The 12,876-nt window shown below is 39.9% G+C and overlaps 1 long non-coding RNA gene across 1 annotated transcript; it reads right to left on the reverse strand.

Moving 5' to 3' along the window:
- Positions 1-3,361: 3,361 nt before the first annotated feature.
- On the reverse strand, positions 3,362-6,128 carry LOC109044440 (uncharacterized). The gene is made up of 2 exons (XR_011900645.1): positions 5,898-6,128; positions 3,362-3,861 (listed from the first exon to the last, which is right to left on the reverse strand). It is a non-coding gene; the product is annotated as an uncharacterized lncRNA (long non-coding RNA).
- Between the last annotated feature and the right edge of the window lie 6,748 nt (positions 6,129-12,876).

A 12,876-nucleotide genomic window follows, 5' to 3' on the forward strand; every position in this document is an offset into this window, starting at 1 on the left:
TGGACGCGCAATGCATGAAGTATCCTGCGGTCTTGTAAGGCGCTACTATGCGTCCCGCGCCGTGCGCGCCAACACCGCGCCGCGCCAGGCGCACTTTGTTTGACGCCATTATTCAAACTTGCGGCGTGAGTGGTTTTGAACTTATGATTTTTAAGTTTTTGAACAGTTTGTTATATTTCAAATGATAAAACATTACATAAAACCCAACCAATCTTCTCTTCATTTACATTTTTGTAAATAATTCTTAATAGAAGCATGCAAGTGAAGGCTCATACGAGTTGGCTCCCTCCAGCGATGCAATGGCGTGACCATTGGACTACATTTTTCTATTCGGACCCACAACTTTTTTCTTAGACACACTCAATTTCACCTCATTAACAACATACGTAACGCAAAGAATAGCTGTCTATTCTTGAGTCCCTTTATACCCAGAGTTAAGACAACTCACTTTTGGTTGGGCTGAAAGTGGCCTAAAAAAAATCCAATTCTGATTGGTTCTCGCTCATGGAGGCCGAAACGAGTGCACCAACATGGCGGTACCTCGAATGTGAACAAGAATAATGAAAATATTACCTAATTGTGGTTTATCAAGAGTAAATTGTTATTTCCATCGGTCCAAAATGGAAATAGATTAAGAAATTATTCACAAACCAATCTCATTTTCTTTCTAATTGATCAATTTGTTGATGTTGTTGTTTTTGCGTGACAGACATCGCAGGATTCCTGATCCTTATCCCTCAATATCGTTCGTTTGGGTGCACTCGTTTCGGCCTCCATGGCCAGCCAAGGCCGGCTGCCAGTCAGCTGCTAATCGAGTTGTCTTAACTCTGGGTATAACGGGACTCTAGTCTATTCTAATAACACACATGTATTCCACCAAAATCCCTCCCCCCATAGTGTACATGTATCCATATTGTACGTACCACAAACCTCTATAAAGCAAATGAAGAATGCTTCACCCCTTGGTGGGTATCGTTAACTTGTGGTTCGCCTTAAAGTCGCCGTGTTAGTATACAAATTCACCGGAAAGCGCCACAAGAGGATTAAATAGGGGGGGGGGGGGGGTAAGGGGTACAAGGATCGCGCTCCGCACCATATACATCTAGAATAGATCTATTTCTGGAAACTTCCTTGGTTTTTCCTCTCTGTATATAGACAACTGTGTAAAAACTTCAAGGAAGATCACATACTTGTTCTCTTAAAAGAAAAAAATTAAAAAAAAAGAAGAAAAAATGGGGGGGGGAGTTTTGAGCACCGCAAACGAGATCTGTGGTCTGGTAGTTTCACCATCGATATGGCAGATATGGAAAGGGACGAGAAATCGGCAGTATGTTACAAAAAAGGCAAAAGTGTCAGATGAGTAAAAACTTTTAAAAACATAGGCATATCGACGGTGATACTAGTAGACTATACGTATCTCGTTTGCGGTGTTTGAAAATATCCGTTTCCATTTTATTCTTGTGAAGGAAAGCAAACCTCCCTCATTCATTGAACTTTCCACAGATTTTTCTTCGCACAGAGAAGAAAAATTGACGTTGCCAATTTAGATAGTTTTCCATAAAAAAATAAAGAATGACAGGCGGTCTGCGACGTCACAAACCGAGATACGAGGTTTGGTAGGTTCACCGTCGATATGGCAGAGAAAGCTGCAGTATCTTACTATATTACAAAATCCTAAGCCCTAAAAGTGTGAGGCTCTGTTCCACGCTGTCCTGAAGTTACGTCTGAGCGAGAGTATGGAAGTTTTACGGAGATGTAACACGTTATGTGCTGTAGCACGGCCTGATTTCATTTTTTCGAATTTTTCATTTTAAGCCAAGTTATTGCGAAAAATCTGCAAATCTATTTGTGCCTATTTCGTGACTAATATTGATCCTACGAACTTGAAATTCGTCATGATGAAGGAGCGAGCTGAATTGGTTATGCTGAAGCTTTTTGTTCATAAAATATTTATAATTGGTCGGGTTTTTGCGAAAAATCTAAAAAATTCACCGTGTCTATGTGAAGGTGTGCAGAGCATACCATTGAACTCTCTGCATAAACCTTTCTACTCATTGATGGAGCCTTACACGCACACGTGCACCTCGCAGCCCAATTTTTGGAATTTTCAGCTAGACGAGAGTAATTGCCTTTTTTCCAAATTTGCGAAACTGGGGCAAAATATTTGGTTGTCAGATCGCGCAGAAATAGCACGAATTCCCTTGGAAGACAAATGAGCGTCTTCGATATTTTTTGGGACAGACGTCGGTTCCTAGAGGTTCGCCCGAGCTCTTCGGTGTGAATGAAAGGTGAACGCGTGGAGAATCGAAGGAGGCGATCGGAGCAGTGCCTTTACAGATGTTTCTTTTTGGCCTGGTTACACGATCAAATTCCCGTCAAAATCCGATCAAAATGATGACGAAGATGGCGGTCGATAGTTATCTACATTGATGAGTAAAAGTAATTAAAAGAGCGTGTTGATTGAAATAAGCATGAAATAAGCACGGTTGTGTGGAAATTAGATGAAGGATGAGCCCCACAGCTCCATCATCTACCATCACATTTTTGCAAGCCGCAGAAATTTGATGGTAGATGGTGCGCACCAGTCACCATTTGAGAACCTAACCGAACCAGAACCTTGGCGCGAGATCTGAATTTCGACAATTTTACAGTGTACAGGGTGATCCAGGGTTAAATGGCCAGACTGCAGGAGCGTGTTCTATGGGTCAATAAAAGACTTTTTTGTTGTATAAATTTTTTCCCAAAAGTGCCCCTAGTCGGAGCTACGGCCACCCCCAAATTTCGGAAAGTAACTCATTTTTCCTGAATTTTGGAAACAGTTGTAAACCAAATCTCACGGAAGTTAGATGCCCCTGCAATTTTATGCCCAGAAATCATAAATGATCTAAAGCAAATTGAAATCTCAATTTACAGAGGGGGTTTGGGGGTGTTTCGGCTCCTGCAGTCTGGCCGTTCAACAATGGATCATCCTATATAAAAGGCCGAAAACAAATATGACCTCCTGCTGTTGATAAAAATAAACAAACACATCATCTCACTAAAATTGGATGAATTTTCACTCTTAGCGAGTTTTGCGTACATAGAATTCGTTCACTTTTTTCAACGGGGGATGGTCATATTTGTTTTCGGCGAGGACTGACAAGCTCTCGAAATTCAATTCTCGCGCCACAATTCTGTTAGCGGGAGCAAAAATGTTGCGTTTCGGCCGCAGCCACAGGGGCTGACAAAGTTATACTTACGTTTTGGGCACAGAGCTGCTTTTTGCTCCCAGAAGATCACTAATTTAAAGAAAGAGACCAGACAAAAGGGCCTAGTCAAAAGGTTGAATAAGGGAAAGAATAAGGGGGAGAAGATGAATATGAATGATATATAATATTTACTAGTGAAATGGTTGAAAACGATTACAAAAGTAACACATTATTGTATGATTATTTCCTCAATATTTCAAACATTTTGTCACATAAATATATTGTAGATCCAGACAGGGCTGACAAAATTTTTAAAACGTTAAAAACGTTACTCCATTTCAATTCTGTGTTTTGGTGTAAAAAGCTTTATTGGCAAGGTATTCACTGTAAGGTATGTACTGGATTTTTTTATACCACGATTTGATTTGGTTCCCAAACCCCGCAAAATGGAGAACGCGATACACCCCGGATTTAAAGCTGGATGAATACTCTCTTTTGACAGCCTTGCGAACAGTTCTGTCAGAGTGACAGATACATTTGAACTTGTATACCTTGCCCACAGCCACTGGTTGTGGAGTATCTTCCGTGTCCCTTATCTTGAACATTCCGTACCATTCGTTGCAGCGTTCTTGACACTTTCCTTTATCCTTGTAGAACCACCCACCGTCATGCTCTGCAACCAAAGATGGAGGGTAATTTTAAATCGAATGGATCAGTTGCGCCGGTCCTAGAATCGTGTAGAATTTTTCTCGAATTTTGAGATCGCAATAAATTCTGTTGTCAGCATACTAAAGAATACACTTACCAATTTTGAAAAACAAAATCAACGTAATAAAGGTGTGGTTTTTTTTTTTAAAGGAAAAATATCGCATTCGGGTGCAGTTTCGATATTAGTATCGAATGCTATATTTTTCCTCTAAAAAACCAAGCCTCCATTACGTTTAATTTGTTTGCCAAAATTGGTACCTACGTGAATTTTTTAGTCTCCGACAACAGAATTGCTACCTCAAAATTCGATAAAAATGACGAGTAGCCTAAAAAAATGGAGCCAGTTGAAGCGATACATCGCATGTCGTTCTGACACAGAATATGGCGTCCACCGGATCACCTTAAGTAAAGGGCGATATCCCCCTCAATACTGTCATGCTAAGGAATAACGCCGTATGAACCTTCAGGCGTTGCCAAATTTCCTTTCATAAAACGCGAATTTCCTGGTAAACTTATGACTATTTTTCCTCCAAATTTTCGGATAATTTTGCTCGCAATTCCATCGAAAAATCCTGACGATTTGAAGGGAAAATATTTAAAAATTTCCTCAAAAATAAACATTTAATCGAAGTAAATTTGGAAACACTCGAATGTTCATACGGCGTTCTTTCTTAGTACGGCAGAATACTAAACGTGGAAACTAGGCGTTTGGACGGATAAAACGCAATCCTGTGCCTAGCGCAACTAACCGATTTCAAAAGTAGGTATGCTCTAGCAATTTCAGACCAATGGAAACTTCACCCCCACATCATCTACACGGACACTCGCAATTGGACGTATTTCTGTCAAAAGGAACGGAAGGCGGGTGAGAAATATGGGGTGTGCTCTAGAAAAGCTGCATAAGATACAATGTAAAAAGGGACGGGACTCCTTTTGTGGAAATAGAAAAGTGGGATTTTGCATTAAATTAAACTAAGCGCCTAAATACGCGGCACACATGAGCCGTGGGCATATGACAAGAGCGTTGTGGACAGGGCTCATGAGTTAAAGACTTCCGACGCGACGGCGAGATCCTCGTCCCTGTTGACGACGCTGACGTCACTGGCGCTTTATAATTCCCATTCATTCTTAAGGCCCTCAACTATTGAGCAAACCCCTTCTTCCCCACCCTTCTTTGGTTCCCTTTGGCAGAAGTATATCCTATTTTTCTTTTTATTTACTGTAAAATGGCAACACCGTTTCGTACATAATCTTTTGTTTTTTTATTTATTTATAAATGGAAGAGATGTTTAGATGATATCTCAGTTGAGGATCCAACGGCCAATTATTAACAAGTTTGGGAATTTTATGAGGTTTTATTTGGACCGCGTTCAACAGAAAGGAACCAAGCAACATCAGCTATTGCCAGATTTAACTGGGCAATTTATTTTTTTACATGAAAACGGTTGTGCAGATTTTCATGCAAATTTCAAAGAATTTACTCCATAGTGCGAAGCGAATTCCTAAACATTTTCAAAAGAATTCGCACAAATATTTCCTCGTCAAAAATTATGTTTCCCAGTTAAATTTGGCAATAGCTGATATGGCTTGGTTCATTTCTGTTAAACGCGGTCCATTAAATGATTATCAACACCCTGTATCCACACACTGAAGGCTGAGTTGAATCTGAGATCCTTGAATCCTGGTAAAACTTGTGAACGTTTTTCTTCAAGTTTTTTAGATAATTTTGTTCGCAATTTCATCCGAAACTCCTGAAAATTTGAGAGAAAAATAATCATAACTTTCCGTCAAAATAAACATTCTTGGGGAAATCGAGGATGGATCGATTCGAAGGAAATCTGGCCAATCTCGAATGTTCATACGGCGTTCTTCCCTAGTGCGGCAGTATAAGAATGAGGGGTTTAAGAGGTCGAAAATGATAGGAAACAATGAAAAACAATTTCATCGCATGACTAATAAAAATAAAAGATAAAAAAAAATTAAAGAAAATATTTGGCACACTTTTAATAAAACCGCGGAAATCAAACTTCGACTCTGCATCCTTCCATATTGTGCACATCACAACAAACACTATGAAAATCCGATGTACTTTAAACCGCATTATTTGAACGATTCACGAAAAATTCTTGAGATTCCAAACCAAAGGAATCTCGAGGCAAGATTGAGGTGAGATCCGCACAGCAGCTGCCTAGCCTTGTGGTCTCAAAATGATTCTGGAACTTTTCTCCATCCGAGAGAGAGTTTCAAAAAATTGATTCTTTTACACTTGCACGGAACTCTACGAAAAAATACTGTGCAAAATATTAAACACACGAGAGGAGAGGCGTGAATGATCGATTTTCGATATTTTCCCCTTTTGAAACTATGGTGAAAGAATCGATTCCGAACACCCTGTTTATCGATTCTTTTCTATACTGCCATGCTAAGGAAGAACGCCGTACGAGCATTCAAATGTTGCCAAATTTCCTAATCGAAATTATTTACACGGAAAAAAATAGGTTGTCTCTAACAGCTAATGCGGTATGGTTGAAAAGTAAAAAGCCGTGAGAACCAACAAAAATAGTTGGATTCACCAGCCACGTTGACCGATGTGACCAAGCACGAATCCAATTTACCTATACGCCTAAATTAAATCCGACTGTTGCATCTTTTAGTGGTGCAACCAGCAATGTATGTTATCATACCCTCACATGTAGGCCAAGCCAGCAAGAATATTACGGCGGATGTCACTGTGGCTGAGATGGACGGATTAACCATCTTGACAAAGCTGATCTGGCCATCACAAAGGCGACCCAACCATCAGGTACTGTCAGCGCGGTGAGAGTTCCCGCCTGGCTAAGCTGCGGTCCGCCATTTTTCCTTTGTCACTCAGTACTCAGTTACGAGTTCATCACGTTGTTGTTCGGAGTCTGTGCGCTTGGCTTTATTTATCTATATTAATCCATGTGAATTTACGCGTAATTTGCCCAAATTCGTGTTCGAATCGTTTCTACAGCTACCGTCTTCTCTTTAAATCTATCTGTTTTAACTTTCCACGCATATTTTCCGAGATTTCCTAGTTACCTGTATCGACCACTTTTTGGAGGTTATAAGAGTTGCTGCGATGAATCTGGCTAACAAAATGTGTGAATTCTGAAAACTTGAAGGGCGTTTCGCAAAATTGTTCTGTTATTTAGTGAGTGTCGGTTCTGTATAAAGTCATTGCGAAAGCGGGAAGATACGGAAGTCCCTTGAAAATGATAGACCAGTGATTATTGAATACTTCGTTCGTATATCTATTTGTGTTAAAATTTTAGAGAATCAAAATACTCTGATGCAGAGTAAAATTTTCCTGGGATATTTGTTGAATATAAGCTTTAATCAAAATTTGACAGTTTCTGTCCCACCGTGAACTGTGGCAATTGGTACTGCGTGTAGTTTATTTTTTTAGGTATATTTTGAACTATCTATCTACTTATTATGAAATCAAACTTTTTGTGAAACTGATTTAGTCTGTAAATGATTCTTTGACGGTAAAAACAAGTTTCGTTTTGGTATCATTTACTTGAAATCGGTGAAGCAATTATCTGCTATTTCTCGTCAAATTTGCTTTAACTGCCAGTAATTGTATGTGTACCGGAATTTTTAATCAAAAAGTAAGTAAAATATCTACTACTTTCATATCAAATTTGTTTCTGATAATTTGAGTTAATATTTAAAAATATATGTTGAGTGGATGTTAGAATCCATAAAGTTCGTCGGAGCATCTGGAATTCGGGAAGCTTGAAATTACCATACTACGCAGTCGGAAACGCCACACTAGCATGGTGTCAGCCGTATCGTGTAATTTACAATACTGATATATTGGTAACTAACTAAACTGCGCAGCTTCATTGGAAAAAAAAGCAAGAAGACAGCATGGTTAATAATAACCAAACACTGGTAAATCCGATCATATTTTTTTTTGTAGCGTGTGTAGTAGAAATAAAAAGTATAATAAAGAAAAAAAACAGGCTGTGCGATTTAAAGAAATGAAACAAATGATCACAAATACAAATCTAGATTCGAATTCAGTTATCAAACTCAAGCAGATCGACGTTGACGGTTAAATATAGATTTTTTGTGCTCCTTCATCATCGGTCGTCATAGCTCAATCGTTAGGGTGTTAGGTTAGGATTAGGTAGGTCCAGGTTCAATCCCAAATAATGGGTTGAAAAAATTCTATCGTAGTAAAATAAGTTGAGTAAATTAACAAATTTCATATTTTTCATTTTTACAATTTAGCGTTCTCAGATATTTATTTTACGGGGCTCCTGGCCCCCTATTTTCCATTAAAAGCCCCGAAAAATTGTAGCAATGACCGCTGTCCATTTTGGCAAAACTAAGCGGGCATGGTAGCCCTCAAAATGGGTCACTTTGACATAATTGCTGAGCGCTGCGGCCGAGCGCTCGGGTTGATCTAACCATCTCCGCAGGGCTGACCCAGCCGCGCGGCATGAAGGCAGCGTCACTACCTGCTGGTTGTCGATCTAGCCAACAATTTGGTTGGCGCGGTTTTCAGCTTTCGAAGATGGTCGAATCGACCATCTTCATGGCTGCACGAGACAACCTTTTTTTTCCGTGTATTTTTGAGGAAAATTCTGAATATTTTCCCTCGCAATTTCAGACTTATTAGATCAAATTACGAGCGAAATCTTCTGATAAATCGGAGGGGAAATATTCACAAATTTTCCTGAAAATCCATGGTTTGTCGAAGGAAATTTGGCAACGCCTGAAGGTTCATGCGACGGTTGTCCTTAGCACGGCAGCATAGCTTTAAATGGCAGATCGATCAATATATCGCAAAAGCTCCACTCGAAGCGAGACATTTGTTTCACATTTCGTCGTCTCTCGCACGAAGGAACATAACCCCATTGCAGAGTTGCCAAATTGACTTAAAAATTGATTTATTTAAAAACGTTATACCCGTGCAATTTTCATCAAAAATTGTTTTGATTTTTGAAAAAACTCAGAGGAAAAATCCGCTGCATTCTCAGTTAGGAATACCCAAGATTCTCCTAGTTACTAAGCAATTTGCGAGGGGAGATTCGGCAACATGGAACTAAAGTTACGTTCTTTCGTGAGAGATACGACGATTTTGGGATCATGGAAAATAATACGTGCCAAAAGAGAAGCAAATGCAGATACAATCATCGGAGCGTGTTTGTTCTTTTTTCCCAGCAAAGCACAGATGCACATGCAATTGTTGCGTCACGGATTGACGGATCTTTGACGCGGATCATTTCATTTGCTCTCTCGTCTCTCCGAATGAAATTTCTCTATTTTTGTGGGTCTGCGGTGTTTTGGCTCTGCAACTTTCAACATTCACGCACGCAAATTACCAAACGTAAAAAGTTGTTTGTCAGCGGAGACGAGGCAAGGCTCATTGGTTCCCGATATTTCTTCGTTTCACTTACGAAAGAACGTAACTCCAATTCAATGTTGCCAAATTTGTCCGCGCAAATGGTTTCAGGACATTTTGTCAACGGTTTTTCGTCCGCGCACCCATTTTGCCCAGTAGTTTAAGTCATTGTGTAAAATTGGCATCAAAGACTTGGTCCAAGCGTCATGTTTTATAGTCCAAGTGTAATAGTGCTAATATTGAAATGAGTAAATTGAGAGAGAAGGAGGTGTTGTTATGATATCATTTTGTAAATAAAATGTTACTTTCTCCTTTTGATTCATCATTTCAAATTGTCATTGGCGAATATTTGGTTTTATCTTTATCCTTAAAAGTTTCGAAGCGACAGCATCGGCATTAATCTCAATGAGCCGTAGTTGTGTTGAAAGGAACTACATATATACAAAAATGAATCTTAGAAAAAAAAGAATCACGCAATCTTTGGTTTTAATCCGTTTGTACATAGATCTATTAGAGTCAAATACGTCCTATTTTAAGCGTTTGGTTGCGCGTATACGCCACGCTGCAGCACAATAAAAGCACAAAATATAAAATAATAATTTAAAGTGCTTTGGAAATCATTAAATTTGACACGGAATCATCTGAATATTTACAAAACACACAGTATGTTTTCCTTTGATACATATTTTTTCCCCCGTCGATTTAGAGGATAATTCATGCAGAGTGTGCAAACATTGCAAAATCATGAGTTGAAAAACGCTGACTCCGCGAGTTTGAATATTAGATCTGAACACGGGTCGGAGCGCTGTGCTGCCAGCGCGCGTCGCGCACTGGCGCCTACAAACCTAACAGGGATACTTCACGCAGTGCGCAATGCGTGAAGTATCCCTGTTAGGTTTGAAGGTGCCACTGCGCGTGTCCCGCTAGTCGCAGTCGCCCGCCGCCGCGGGGCGCCGTACCACGGCGCTTCAAGCAACTATTTCGCAACAGAGATGTTGTACAGCATCATACAAAATTGAAAGCGCTCCAACGTATCAAGAATGACAGGTATCCTTTGAGAGTACGGAGCTTTCCTGGCAAAATAAATAAAGATACTACGGCACAAAAAGAGAGCGGTAGTCACAAAACTCACTAAGTTCTCGCGTCCGTATTTAATAACGTTTGGCATAATTTTTGAATTTCATCAGAGCAAAATGACTCAATTTAGGCAGAAACGTTCTTGAGTATGCCGTAAAGGAGATTTTATTTTAATCAAGAATAAAATTGCGGAATGAAAGCGGGTTCCTGCTCGACGTATAAGTGACTTTTCTTTTTATGTAAGCATACGTTCTTCTTTATACAAGCGTTATTTTTTTTATTGATTCATAAGGAAACCTTAAAGGCGGTAATTAAATAAATCTCTATACATTTTGAAGCACACTTCCGACTTTTTAAGAAGTAGAGCGAAGTAGTGGTGCGTGGTCTGAGCAGCATCAAATCGAGCTTTGCTAAATTTCCTTTTCCTTTTAATTTTTTAAATTTTTGGTTTCTCTCTCTTAATTTCGATTTCTTTCCATCTTTTCTTTATGGCGCCCAAACCTAGGCTTCTCACTGCAGTTCGTCCGCCACGTCCCGGTACCGAAGTAGCGACGGTGGATCTTCTTCCAAGGTTTCCTTGTTGAGGCCTCGAAGACCTGACTCTGCTTTGCGCCGAGACGAATACTTTTGGGCATGTGCACTATGTGGACTTTGTTCCTACACGTGGACCAACTGGCTTTGGGTCTTAATAGGTACGTGGAGGAAACTCTCCCACCGAAAAAACGCGTCGACGTAAACAACTGGAAAAATAGGTGCGCGGGCAAAAAATCGTTGACGAAATGTCCTATAACCGCGCAAATCGAACTTTGACCAGGAGAATTTTGATAATTTCTCATGAGAATTTCACCCGTATTTTCTGTGATCCCGTGCAAAAATCAGACACATTTTTTACACAAATTTGGCACGTACTTCGTTGTAAAACTTGCATTGTTTGAGTCAATTTTGCAACCTTGGAATGAAGGTACGTCCTTCCGTGCGGAAAACCTCGATTAAGTCATTTCAGCATATCGATGGTGAAACTGCAGAAATGCGTATTTTGATGTTGCAGACTTCCTGCCATACTTTGTTTGCTACACATTAAAAACTACTGATCGTCTCTCTTGAAAACTTAAGGGATTTTTTCCCCCTATGTTGAATATTCTGCCAAAATTTCAAGCCATGATATTGGATTGGTCTCCTTTTGATTCAAATACAACATGAGCGGATATTTTTAAGCACCGCAACCGAGATACGCATTTTTGCAGTCTCGGTAAAAAAATCGATAAATCGAAAATTCGAATCAATGGAGGAATATTCGAAGTTGGGTTTGAACCCAACATGCAACTATTTGAACTCCGCGGTGGGCCGGGTTGCATACCCTCGTGATTGAAGGCGAAATTTGAGATCTGCCCAGAGCTTCCGCGATAGGGCACATGTGCAATGAGTGTTTTCCTCCATCGTGACGTCTCACAGTGCGGTCCTTTTTGGACAAAAATCAAAAATTCACAACTCGACATCTGAATATTTTTTTCGGAATTTGTGATCTTAAAGATATTTCTGACTTACAATGATGGTTCATTTTCAAATTTTCCGCTCAAAACTACCTCAAACGAGGGTAGAAAGTGGGCAGGAAGTGGGTCGGGAATCACTGGTCCATAAGAAATACACGGGAAAAAGACGTCAACTTCAAATGATGATTTCTCGCTTAAAACGCAAAACGGTGTGGGTAGTTGACATTTTCTTAATCCTCAGATATCCAACTTCAATTCTTTGAAAGAGATCTTGCGAATTTCTGCGACTATCAGAGATATTTGAAGTTAAAGTTTGGGTGTTTCACGTTGCTTTTACATTGTTAACATAGGGCTAATTCGAGGTTGCCAACTTCGAATGAACTTTTCTCGAAAAATATGCAAAAACAACCTGAGATATAACATTTTCTTATTCCTCGAGTGTTTTATTTTAATGGTGCCAAAGGGTTTTCCTATGTCGGTGCTATTATCTTCATTAATGAAAGATAAGTGTCTTTTGCCGATTTTTTTCCGCATCGTCCATGAGAGTGCCGCACTGTGCGTCTGCTCGGTCAACTATTTGGACGTTTTTGTTGCACATATTTTTACAGCTATTCTCACAAATGGAGATGTTGCATGTGTGAGGGATTTGCGATTTGACTGTTGTTTCTTATGCAAAAGTTCGCGAAAAACACGATGGTGCCACTGGTTTTCTCTGAAATCATCTCCCAAGCTCAAAAAAAGCTCTCAAAGTGAGGCCAAAATGGAGGAGATATCCCGCCCTACCCTGAGAGTCCACCTCTACAGCAAAACAAACTCTCCATGCAAAGATAGGGAGTAAATACATTGACAGGGCTGCCACTTTAATTGGGGACTTCAAAACTGAAATCACGGCAACCCTGCTGATGTATTTGCTCCCTATCTTTGCATGGAGAGTTTGTCGTGATGTAGAGGTGGACTCTCAGGGTAGGGTGGGATATCCCCTCTATTTTGGCCTCACTTTGAGAGCTTTTTTTGAGCTTGGGAGATGATTTCA

Source organism: Bemisia tabaci, chromosome 10 (genome assembly GCF_918797505.1).
Source record: "Bemisia tabaci chromosome 10, PGI_BMITA_v3".
Lineage (NCBI taxonomy): Eukaryota > Metazoa > Arthropoda > Insecta > Hemiptera > Aleyrodidae > Bemisia > Bemisia tabaci.